General features: G+C 41.4%; 1 pseudogene; it reads right to left on the bottom strand.

Annotated features, from left to right (window-relative positions):
• Positions 1-628: 628 nt before the first annotated feature.
• LOC136531854 (F-box only protein 6-like) lies at positions 629-9613 on the bottom strand (annotated as a pseudogene).
• Between the last annotated feature and the right edge of the window lie 2795 nt (positions 9614-12408).

Below are 12408 nucleotides of genomic sequence, written 5' to 3'. Positions count from 1 at the left end.
CCAAATATCCCTGCATCTACATTACATATAAGAAACATAAGAAGCCTAAACTTTTGACACGGGGGTTAGTGTGCGAATGTAGATTTCATAATGACTGGAAACATACAAAGCTGTAGGCTGCAGCGAACAATTCAGGCAGGCATCAAAACAGCTTCAGGTAACACACAAATTGTAGGCAGCCTAAAACAGAAGTACGGATATTTTCATGGTAATAACAAGCACCACTACATCTCTATGCACCAGAATAAAAACATTAACATCCCCATCTTTATTGTATAATAAACTCAGTTCTAGGTAGGTAACTACAAGTTCAGAAAGATTACAAGCTTAACGGGACACAGACCAAACATACCAAAACCACGACCATACAGATAGATACCTGGCGTTCCATTTTTTACTTCCATGAAACATATTAGGTCGGCTTGCCCAATTGATGTAGCACTGACCCAAGTAGCAGTAGGTAATAAAAGGAAACGGTTCGATTGCTTCGGCGTGATACAAAACAAACCACAGTGATGCGGTTTTGCAGAACTTGTCACAACAACATAGAAATATTATCTAAAGATAGGCCAATGATATGAAATGACTAAAATATTAACATGCTCGGCAAAAGATGGTAAATTCCATGTCAGGCCAAGGCGCACGGGACCGGATCAAATGCTGTGCCACATGCTATCCATTGCTTTTTGCGGCTGCATGGTAGCATACAATCAGGAACCTTTTGCCACTCCCTTTTCAAAAGATTGTATGTAACAAGGCGGTTCATACGCTTCGCCTTCAAGGAGAGCATGAGCAAACCACTGTTGCCTAGGCATGTCATCTTCATGTGCTTATCGTAGAACTCTAAGCACCAGATATTTGGCATTCTGTCCACCTCCTTCCAGAGGAGTGTCATCTTCTGCAACTCCCATATGCAGACACAGGTCGCTGCATTTTTGCATAGCAGACCCACTAGCATAACCCTTCCCTAGAACTCAGCAAGTGTGTGGTCAGTCAAATGCAGTGGCAATGGGATGGCAAATTGCCTCCAAATCCCGGTGCTTACATCATATGACAAAACACCATCTGGTTCTGCGCACATGAAGTATACCATGCTGCCAACCGCCACAGGCTGTGACCTGAAATTTAGAGGAAGTGGAAATTTGATGCCCGGAGGAAAAGTTCTAGGGCAAGACCACATGTTCTTTGTAGAGTCATAGACTTCATAAGTCCCATCATTTCCTAACCACATTACTTTGTAGCCATCACTAGAACTTCTTCCATTCAACACCATCCCTACAGCGACTCTTGACCATCCCTGGACTGATCTTGGTGGGATCTCCTTGAGTGATTGCATAAGAGGGTTGCAAATGTAGAAATTCCTGTGGCTCAGATCCAATAAACATACAAGGCCACCCACGGATGCCACTAGAATAACTATCTTTGTAGGAGTGAGAGGAACGGATGGGTGGTGCCATTTCTTCAGCGAAGGATCATACATTGCAACATTGTTGTTTGCATTCTCATGGGTGATTGTATAGAACCATGGCAGTCCATGTGGAGCTTCAGAGTACTGATGAGAGAAACTATCTGAGCCCAAAAGAGAAGACCACTTTCGGCACACAGTGCGGAATCGAAAAATTGCAGCAACTGGAAGCCTTGCAATGACAGATTCAAAAAGATCTTGAGGGAAATCTCTCCAGATCTCTTGTTGCATTACTTCAGTTTTGTTTGAGGAAGGTTCCTTTTCACGGTTTCGATCTCTCCGTGGTCGCTTCTGAAGGGGAGATTGGTTAGTTTCCATGATCTTCAGTAATTCTGAGCTGTATCCAGACCTTCCCCCACAATAATCATCCTTGATTGAACCATGTTCGAAGTCAAGTAAATACCACCTATAAGATATTCATAAACCCAGTTAGTCCATCTTATTCAAGGGAAAACTAGTCTGGAGGGTACGGACAAGATTCTTTTACTGCAAAAGAAAAGGCATAATACAATCTATAACCCCCAGTTTAGTTGTTTACCATTCGAAGCATTGTTTTGGACAAAAATGCATACAAAAGTATGAAAGCGGCATATAAAAAATGCATGCCAAGTTCTTGTGCAAACAACACTCCATCACGGCAAGCCAATGCTTCCGTGGTCAGGACATTCAGGCAATTGTCATACCATTTGGCTCGGCCTGCAATGCATCTCCCAATTGAAGACTTAAGATTGTTTCTTTCTCTTACTTTAGTTACCTTCATGCTTTTACCATGAGATCAAATGATGCACTTACACATGTCTTGATCATATCTGATTTCTGAGGACGTAGGTACCATATATGAATATTTGAGCAAACTAACTGCTCACAATGTCTGACCAATTCTGATTCGTAGCTATTGTTCTAAGGGATGTCAAATCGCCACTGAAAACTAGTTTATTCTATGCATCACAGCATGATAACGTTACATTTCTACAACGCCAGATGCAGTGCTTAAAATTTCACATCTTCTTTCCGGTGCTTAAAATTTCATTTTTCTTTTAGGCAATGTTATCAGCCTTTGGACCAAGATCCAACGCCCCAGCTGCACCAGCCGCTGTTCATCTTCTTCCTTAGCTCTCTTCCTCCCCTGAAAGCTATCTATGGTTGAAACGACAATAACAGAAAGCCCCTGCAATCATGAATTTTGCCTGTCAGCTCAATACTCCAAGCATAGAAAATGTTGGATAAATAGGTTCCGCTAATCAAGTAACTAGTAACTGATAATCTTAATCAATAACCAACAGGCCTCAAATAGGAATACAGAACATGAAAGGAATATGCAAACAAAAGCATGATACAACAATGTGCAGTGTTCAAGTAAACAGATAAAAGCAATCTAGCTTTCACTGAGACCTTTTCTGCTCAAAAGCCAAAAAAGGAGAAAGCAACAGCTAATAATTGCAGTTGCAGATATCGAATACACGTCATACTGCTTTCTAGGTGTATCATGCAGATGCCTAAGAATAGCTATAACATTGAACTTCATAATTCCACCTTTTTAGGTAAAAATGCAGAAAATATTTAGAAACTTGTGAACAAAGAACCATCCAGAAGCAGATGCATCAAATTGAGGTGCTTTTAAGGAATAAGCAGTATAAAGCAATATTCCTCAACTTATGGCTTTTCAGATAAAAATGCTTCGTTCGCAGGCAGAGCAGCACACATTTCCATTGTACAGGATTGTTCCAGAAATCTGTGAGAACAATCAGCAGATATATGCAGCAAACAGCAAGGGTATGGGTTTCACATGATAAGGAAAGCAAATGAGCTAAACAGTGTAGTGTTTACACAAGACTAGGCCATTTTAGTTACCTTTGGCAAATCATATATTCGGCACATCCTCAGGGAGCATTGTTTCCTACAAATGAAGAGGAACATTACCCATAAGTACACATGCCTCACAGACAGCCCGTTTTTAGCTTTGATTAACATTACACTTAGCTTACCTCTTCTCTCTTGGAGCATGTTCACCGATTGTGACCCTCACCCTTACACAGGGTACATTTCTTCTTAGATTTATCTGAAACTGACTTCAACTTTTTCTTCAGGGCCCCTCTGCCAGCCACATGTATGGGATCAAAGACATCTGCAGAATCAACATCCAGGGCTTGCGGCAGCATAGGACCAAACCTCTTGCCTCCATTTGGAGGGATCATAGCAGCTTCCTCATGAAGAACGCGTTTCAGCCGCCCATATGCTTCAAGTGATTGAGATGCTACGAAGGATGCCGTTTGACTGATATTGTGTAGCTCATGGTACCTCTATAGGCTATCGGAATAGTCATACATGGCGCTCTTCCTTATAGGAGGAAATCCACGCTTGGCCCCCCTCGTCCACCTTTCCAAAACACAGCAGTCTGGAAGCTTGTGTTCTCCTTGACGACCCAATACAAAGAAGATGTGTGAGCATGGGGTTCCAAGGGACTGTAACTTTAGACAAGAACAAGAAATTTCCTTCAGCTTGCATTCAACAACGCATATCTCACATTTCACATAGTATTGTTTGTCTCCTTTATCAACCCTTCCAACAATATACTCAACAATATCATAGCCATCTACAGTCTCAATCCAATAACACTTGTCGACTGCTTTTACGCTATACTACACATCAGCAAAATAAACACTTGGTGTGAACAAATTCGCAACCTCTTTCTCAATAGTTGAAGCATCTGGTTGTAAGCATGGCTTAGAACTTGCTTGAAAGTCTAGATACGCTTCATTACTGCGCAACTTTGAAAGACAGTGGTCAACGTGCTGTATCAGCTCTAACAGTGTCATTTTCCGATCTAGATTAAACTAAATCCTAGAGTGTAGGCTCTCACTACGCTTGTTGCTCCTTAGTCCTAAGTAGCACTTACCAGCATGATACGCCGCACACCAGATTTCCCTCATCTCATACATCTGGTACAGCCACGAGTCCTTATCTATAACTTTCTCCTTTGCCAAGAATGCTATCCATTTCCTCTCAATCTTTTCTATGGAGCAACGATCATAAAGAAAACCCCTAACCTTATCCTTCAGATCCTGGGTGTGAAGATTACGCGCAATGCACACCTCAATATGCCATACGCATAGCCTATGCGATGAATTCAGCCACACAATACTGATTGCTTTCTGCATAGCATGGTCTCCATCGGTGATCACAGAAACCGGATGCTTCTGAATCATGGCATCACAGAATGACCTAAGCAGCCACACATACGACTTAGTATCCTCGTGAGAAAGAATTCCATAGGCAAAAAGAACCGTGCTTTTATGGTGATTCACCCCAACAAAAGGAACAAGGGTCAGGTTGTATCGATTCGTTTTGCACGTGCCATCAAACACGACGACATCACCAAACGCTCTATAATCCATCTGACATTGAAAGTCACACCAGAGCAATCCCGTCAGGTGCCCTCTCCCATCAGTCTTGTACTGGAAAAAGAAATCAGGATCTCTACGTTTCGATTCTGTCATGTAACTGATGATTGTTCAAGCATCACCACCGGAAAGTGTCTTCGCCTTGTTGCGATGGCAGAAATTGTAAAGGTCCCTTGATGTAAATCCAACCTTATCATACCCACCGTACCGCCTAACCATAATATCCATTATCTGGTGTTTGTGGATCCTAGAAATCTGCAGCTGCACAATCTCTGCTTTCTGATCATCGCTGATTCTTCTATGTGAACACAAAAAGCAAGCAAGGTCTGGTTCCGTCATCGGATGGTTGTGTTCGTCGATGAAATCCTTCACATACCACTGCTCTGTGTTCAGGATCCTGTGCAATCACAAGTTGAGCACGGCATCCACAACTGAGTGATATTCCACTGGCCTCCGCTTCTTGATCTCCCTCCTCACCTCCTTCTCTGCGCGGAAACCTTCACAGCTGCAAACAAACTTCCGAAGGGTCCTCTCATTGTGGCCGTTGTCCCACTCGCAGTATTCCTTTCTCACACTAAATCCTTTCTCATAAGCGTAGTTGTTATAAAACTCAAATCCGTCGTCCCCACTGCCAAACATCTTCATAACAATTTCACTATACTCCAGCAAAGAATCATCATCCGACATTTCCTCCTGAAAATGAAGCTTTCATTAGGATGCACAGGTTTTCATTATTGAAATTCACTTTGCACTTGAAGTTTCAAATTTCAGCAGCCTGCCATGTTCTAAAACAGCAGCCTATGTTTATATGCATTTAGAAACTTGGAACCAGCCAAGGTGTAACAGAAACAAGCTGCACCAAGGTGTAACAGAAACCAGCCAAGGTGCATGAGCAGTGACCTATTATATCAAAAAATAATACAAGACAACCCCGACAAGAGGGAAAGATAATCACATAACTAAAACATCAATAAGCTTCACTAACACCAAGTGAATCCACAACTGGAGGAAAAGCAATAGCTAGTGCTAATTAATTGAACACAAATAGATGAAATAACTCTGCCAATTTGTCAAGGATGCAGAACTTATATCACCAGCAGAACAGTTAACAAGTCTATAGTAGTAGACATATAAACAATAAACTGCTAGTCCTCTAATAAAGTGAGAAACCATGTTAATACTTAGCACAAGTCTCAAGTGTAAATGATTGTGTTGTGTGTTAACTCATTCTTGAATAGTCCCTTGTCATAACAATTTGTGACATGTATACCTAGCCTTGCATACCAAGAGAATAGAAGCAGTGTTGATAGTAACTATTGAAGTCATGAAAAAGAAAGCAAAGAAAGAAGTAGCTAGGCTGAACAATTAATGAAGTAGGCAGGTGCACTGTATTACTGAACAAAGAATGCTCTAGCAGTACTAATTTTGAAGTAAATCATGAAAACTGCTAGAGCATTCTGTGCCTTCCAAACAGGACTGGAAACTGCTGAGTTTTAATCTCCCAAATGTTGGCTCGATAAAATTGAATTCAGATTCAGGTAAAGATCTTCATTCACCGCAATTTCAGTTCCATCGATACATGAAAGTATATTCACTCCCTGCAGATGCACTCTCCAAACCATGAAGTGATTTCTCATGACATCTGTCAAGTGCATTTATATAAAGAACACACTACCAAGTACCAAAAGCGCAGGAAAGAGACAAACGCATTTTTAAGTAAGTATTAGATAATAAACGACACAAAATTTTTACTTGTCAAATCTGAGAGCTTTCTAGGAACACTCAACAAATGATAAAGTAATGAGAACCTGAAGGATGCTGAGCTACTGCCAAAGAAGACTACTCACTTAAAAGGCAAGCAAAAAAACAAAAGGGAAACTAGTAGATTACTCTCTAAACAAAGGCAAAGTGACAACATGTATCACTACTTACAAGAGAGTACATTAAGAAGTAATAGCACAAAGGGCGCCCTCTTAACAATCTACCACCATAGGTCTAACGCATCAAAATCGGTGAATGGATATTGACATGCAGAGAGATCCTCCACTTCTGAATCCAAACCTCAGTTCACAAACCAGGACCACTCAGCTAGACATGGATTCATCAGAAACAGAAAACTATACATAGTAGTCTAATCTACATAATGATTTATCAGAAACAGAAAACTATACATAGTAGTCTAATCTATGTAATGAGCACGAATCAGCAGGCAGACATCGAAAATTGCAAGAACAATATATACCACACTAAAAAATGATAATTGACGATTACTGTACCATCGACCACGGTGGAGAAACCAGAAACGCTCATAGTAGCACAGAAAGAAAACAGAGCATCACAAAATGGAACCTTAAAATATATTCTGAACACCAAAACAGAGTAATGTAATCATGTGATCGGATTACAGGGGAGTTGGTACCTCGAGGCTGGCCTTGGACTGGAGGGCGGCGAGGGCGCGTGGGAATCCGGCGGACTCGACGAAGGCGGCGACAGAGGCGACCACCACGGCCCTCGCGCTGGGGGCGGGGGTACGGCGCGGCTGGGCCGCCGTCGCGACGAGGCTCCGGCGGCGGCTAGAGGGAGGGAGAGAGCAGGGCAGCGGTCGCTAGGGTAAGAGCAGCAGTGCGGGCGATGGCAGGCCGGCGCGGTGCCGTGCGAGGGCGGCGGCGGCGGTGGCGGCTTTGGTGAACGCGACAGCGCGTGCAAGTTGGGGCGTCGGGCGATGCCGAGTGCGAGGGCGAGTCGGGACGACGGCGTCGAGCGCGGATCGGGGAGGGGGTGCGGCGAGTAGTGATAGGCATGTGAAATGACCAACATACCCTTTATGATGATAATTAATATTTTATGGAGGCAATGGGAGGCAACGTGAGACAATTTCAAGTACTGTAAAAGGGCTCTATATATAAAAAGAGTATTTTAAAAGTACAACAGTGCGGCCCTCCTAGAGGACACGGCAACATACAATGTGTTTTTTCGTTCACGAATTGAGATCATCCGGCATGAGTTGCTCTCGCATGCAAGTAGAATGAGTTCGGTTCGCCGTTTTTTCTTAGAAAAGACGCACCCTTCGTAATTGTCTAGCCGTTGTCTTGCGGAATCGCTATGCAGAACATCTTTGTGGCGAAGAGATCCAGCTCACACTACCAACCAAACAAATTAGCTAGGTTTGGTCCCCGGATCGAATGATCCGGCACAGTCATTTTGCAAACCAAACATATTCTGCCCTTAGGGCACCTCAAGCAAGAGGCCATGTCATTAACTGATTTTATAGATGCATCTTAGTATTTTGCTTACGTACAAGATATAAAGAAAAAAGAAAAGAGAGAGAAGAGCTGACTCCTATTTCCATATGCGCTAGTGCTTAGACAGACTCCAATGCGTGCTCATGGACCAAACAGAGAACAAGGACTCTATCAACTCAACCAAATAATGAAATGCAATCATCCCAAACAAACAGTTAGATGATGTGGCAACATATGGGTAAGTTTGCTTAACTACTAAGGGTGCCCTTAATTAGTGCTAATGCTCGCATGTTGTAAGAGGAGTCACCACAACACAAATAGCCAGCTAGTGCGTGCTTGCTCCTTTAGTTTCCCACTTTAACTTCATCATCATCACAGCCCAAACATAATAAGCTTGTAGGAGTACTAATTAAAGCGCTTAATTAGAACCGTTCTTTGCTTGAACCCTCTTTCTTATGTTGGCCCATTTGTTATATAGATTTATATTAATTTATTTACTTTTTTTTTACCTTTTCGAAAACTATATGAAAACTTCGTACGTTCAAACCCATTGATGAGATGACATTTACATATGTTCCTCGATCGCTACATAGCTTTAGGGCCTGTTTGGTTTCCATGGACTAAAGCATTTTGGACTAAAATCTGCACTTTAGTTGGATTAAACAACCAAACACTTGGACTAAAATCCTTTAGTCCTTTAGTCCATAAAACTGGACTAAAATAGACTAAAAGGTGTTGGGGACACCCATGCCTCTCATTTATTGCTCTCTCTCTCTCCACTTTAGTCCATTTTAGTTCAAGAAACCAAACACCACTTTAGTCCACTTTTAGTTCATGGACTAAAGTAGACTAAAACTTTTAGTCCATGGACTAGAGAACCAAACAGGCCCTAATTAGCACCTCGATCAATTTATATATCTCTTTAATTAGTCATTAGCCAATTACCAAAAGAAAGCTAGGCTGCAGCAGGTGTTGCATGTAGTAGCTAGATGTGAACTGGTATTTGTTTTTTTTTCTTTGCGAATTACATAGAACAATGCAGACACTCACAACTTTTGTGTGCACATATATATGCATGCTGTAGCAAACTGAGCGTACAATAATGCTTAGGTTAGTTCTAGTTTTGGAATTGGGTGATTGGATTTTTCTATATTTATTCTAGGAGAAATGACCCTATTGTGCATGTATTATCAATCTCAGAATCTGTCAAATCGGTCTCTCAGATGTGTTCATCGTCGGTTACGTAGTGTGTATGTGTGTATTTATATATAGGAATAAGCGTGTGTAGTGTCTCTTATATATTTTGATAAAAACAAAAGTAAGTGTGTATATATATGTATCAAAAAAAAGTGTATATATATGCATGCTGAGCGCACGCGCATTGCGGCGACTTTACAGTCACAGGTATGGTTAAGAATAGAATGTAGGTCATTCGTCGTCGTGGTTGACTGTGGTAAAGGATGCAGAGAGGTAGCGGCATGCAGTGGAATACACTCTCGACGCATGCATGGTTAATGTTGGCCACTGAGACATGAACTACGGGCTCGCCCTGGAGCTGGAAGAAGAAACAAAAGTGACCTTGTATTTAGTTACTTAATACAAGGTTGGGGTCAAACTATAATTCGTTTGATTTTGTTGACCCCAGATTGCTCGTCTTATTTAAAAAATTTGTGCAAACATAGTAAAATTTAAGTTATTCTTGAAGAACTTTTGTTAATAAAGCAAGCCACAACAAAAGAAGTAATATTTAACACAAATTTTTGAATAAGATGAGTGGTAAAACTTGGGGTCAAAAAAGTCAAACGAATTATAATTTGGAACGGATTTCACTACGTAAAAACGATTTTTAGCAACGCTTCGATTTTTTTGTAGGGGCGGCTGGTGATGGAGCCGCCCCTACAGTGGCATGCTCGAGTGCCCAAACACCAGCCGCCCCTACAAATGGAACAGCAGGGGCGGTTGGTGTTACGAGCCGCCCCTACAAATAGCCCTATATTTATAGCTCCGATTTATAGGGGCGGCTCAATCACCAGCCGCCCCTACAAATGCCCCCATATAAAACAGATGCAGCACCTTCTTTCTCCTCGGGTCACTCACTTCAACCCGTGAAAAAAAGGTGGGGAGGCCTTGGGTCCCTCTCAAAAATTGCTCTACTAAGGGGGGAAGGTTTTGGTCTCAAATCGTTTGGTGGAGAGGTTGTAGAAGGTAAGAAAATACTATTCCATACTTTTTTTTGAAGTTTTAATGGTTGGTTAGTGAGTGATTAGAGTTTTGTTTTTCTCTCTCTTCTATGGTGCTTGAGCTACTTATGAAGCAAATTAGACCCAAGTTTTAAATGTACTAGGTTAAATTAGGGAGGGGAACAAGATCATACCCTTATTTGGTCAATATTTCTTGATTTTAGTGAACAATTAGTTAGTTTTATGCATGTTTCATGTGCATGTGGATCTAGATCTAGGGTTTGGTTTTTTTATTAATTTCATTTTTGTAAATTTATGTTTGATGAAATTGGACTAGGGTTTGTATGAAAGATATTGGGTAAAGTATAATTGTTGCTAATTGTTGTCTTTGAAATTGTTTATTGTAATCAATAAATATGTATTTTAATTATTTATAGATAAATGGGCCATTAATTAATTTTCCTTTACCATGGTGTGTTTGTATGCTTCATGTAATTATATTAGATTTATATTCATATATATCTGAAGTATATACAATTATTCTCAAGTAATTATTAATTTATTTCATTTTTATATATATCTGAATAAGTAGTCCTTTAATGTTTGTTTTGTTGTTGTTGTAAAAGATGGAGTACAAGAACTCTTGGATGTATGGTTCTTAAGGTTCAAGGCAGGTTTCCGTGAAGAGGTGGATAAATTTATTGAAGCCGCAAAGAAGCATGCAACGACATTGAAAGAGAATAATGATACAATTATTTGCCCATGTAAAGATTGCAAGAACCGTATGGCATGAACAGATGTGACTATCATCAGATCACATTTGATTATGCGAGGATTTATTGAGGACTACACAGTGTGGATTCATCATGGTGAAACGGTTATTGTTAACAACGAGGATGAGGAGGAATACGATGATGAAACCATAGAATCCCTGTCCCAATATTCAGAAGAGCTTGATGCACGAATGGATTTTGAGTTTGGCAATGAAGAAGGTGGTGATGCTGGTGGTTGGGATGGTAACGACAAAGGTGGTGCCAATAATGATGGTGGAGCACGTGTCGAGGATGAAGATGATTTGGAGGACATAATTCGAGCACTTGGACCAGAGATTTTACTAAATAGTCCGAAAGGTTTAGAAAATTTGGAAAGGGTGACAAAAGCATCGAAGGAGACTGTGTATGGTGTTGAAAAGGGTTGTCCGACATATTGGATATTGCTACGTTTTGTGCTTGAGCTGCTCATCCTGAAGGCTAAGTACGGCTAGTCAGACTGTAGTTTCAATGATCTATTGCATCTCCTGTCATGGGTGCTGCCACAACTAAACTCAGTTCTCACCAACACATACCAAGCAAAGAAGGTCATAAGTCCATTGACAATAGGGGTTGAAAAAAATCCATGCATGCCCCAACCACTGTATACTTTTTCATGGCGAAACGTTCAAGTCACTGGATAAATGTCCCCGGTGTGGGGCCAGCCGGTACAAGAACAATGACCTTTACGGTGGGGACGAAGCCTCCACGGGGAAAAAGAGGAATAAGAAGGGTACAAAAAAGGTGGTACAAGAATCTCAGCCCCTAGAGGACACTCCATTAGACAATAATGCAAAGCAGAGAAGAATTCCTGCCTTGGTAACATGGTACCTGCTAGTGACCGACCGCTTGAGATGTATCTTCCTAAACCCTAAAGAAGCCACACTCATGACATAGTGGGATGATGAGCGCAAGGTGGATGATGATAAGATTGCACACCCGGCTGATTGTAGTTAGTGGCAAAGGTTTGATGAGAAGCACAAAGAATTCAGCGATGACCTAAGGAATGTACGGTTTGGCTTGAGCACCGCTGGAATGAATCCCTTCAATGAGAGGATGAGCGACCACAGCACATGGCCAGTGATCTTGACCATGTACAACATCCCAACATGGTTGTGTCAGAAGAGAAAGTACCTTCTCCTCACTATTCTTATTTCTAGCCCTAAACAACCAGGCATTGATGTAGATGTGTTCCTCGAGCCTTTGATGCAAGAAATAGAGAGGCTATGGAGGCATGGGGAGCAGATGTATGATGCGTTTCGAAAGGAGGACTTCATATGTAGAGCAATAATATTTGTTACTACCAATTAT

The sequence above is a fragment of the Miscanthus floridulus genome, unplaced genomic scaffold (genome assembly GCF_019320115.1).
Source record: "Miscanthus floridulus cultivar M001 unplaced genomic scaffold, ASM1932011v1 fs_460_1_2, whole genome shotgun sequence".
NCBI lineage: Eukaryota > Viridiplantae > Streptophyta > Magnoliopsida > Poales > Poaceae > Miscanthus > Miscanthus floridulus.
The sequence above is the reverse complement of the archived record's forward strand: the minus strand, read 5'-3'. Positions and strand labels throughout refer to the sequence as shown.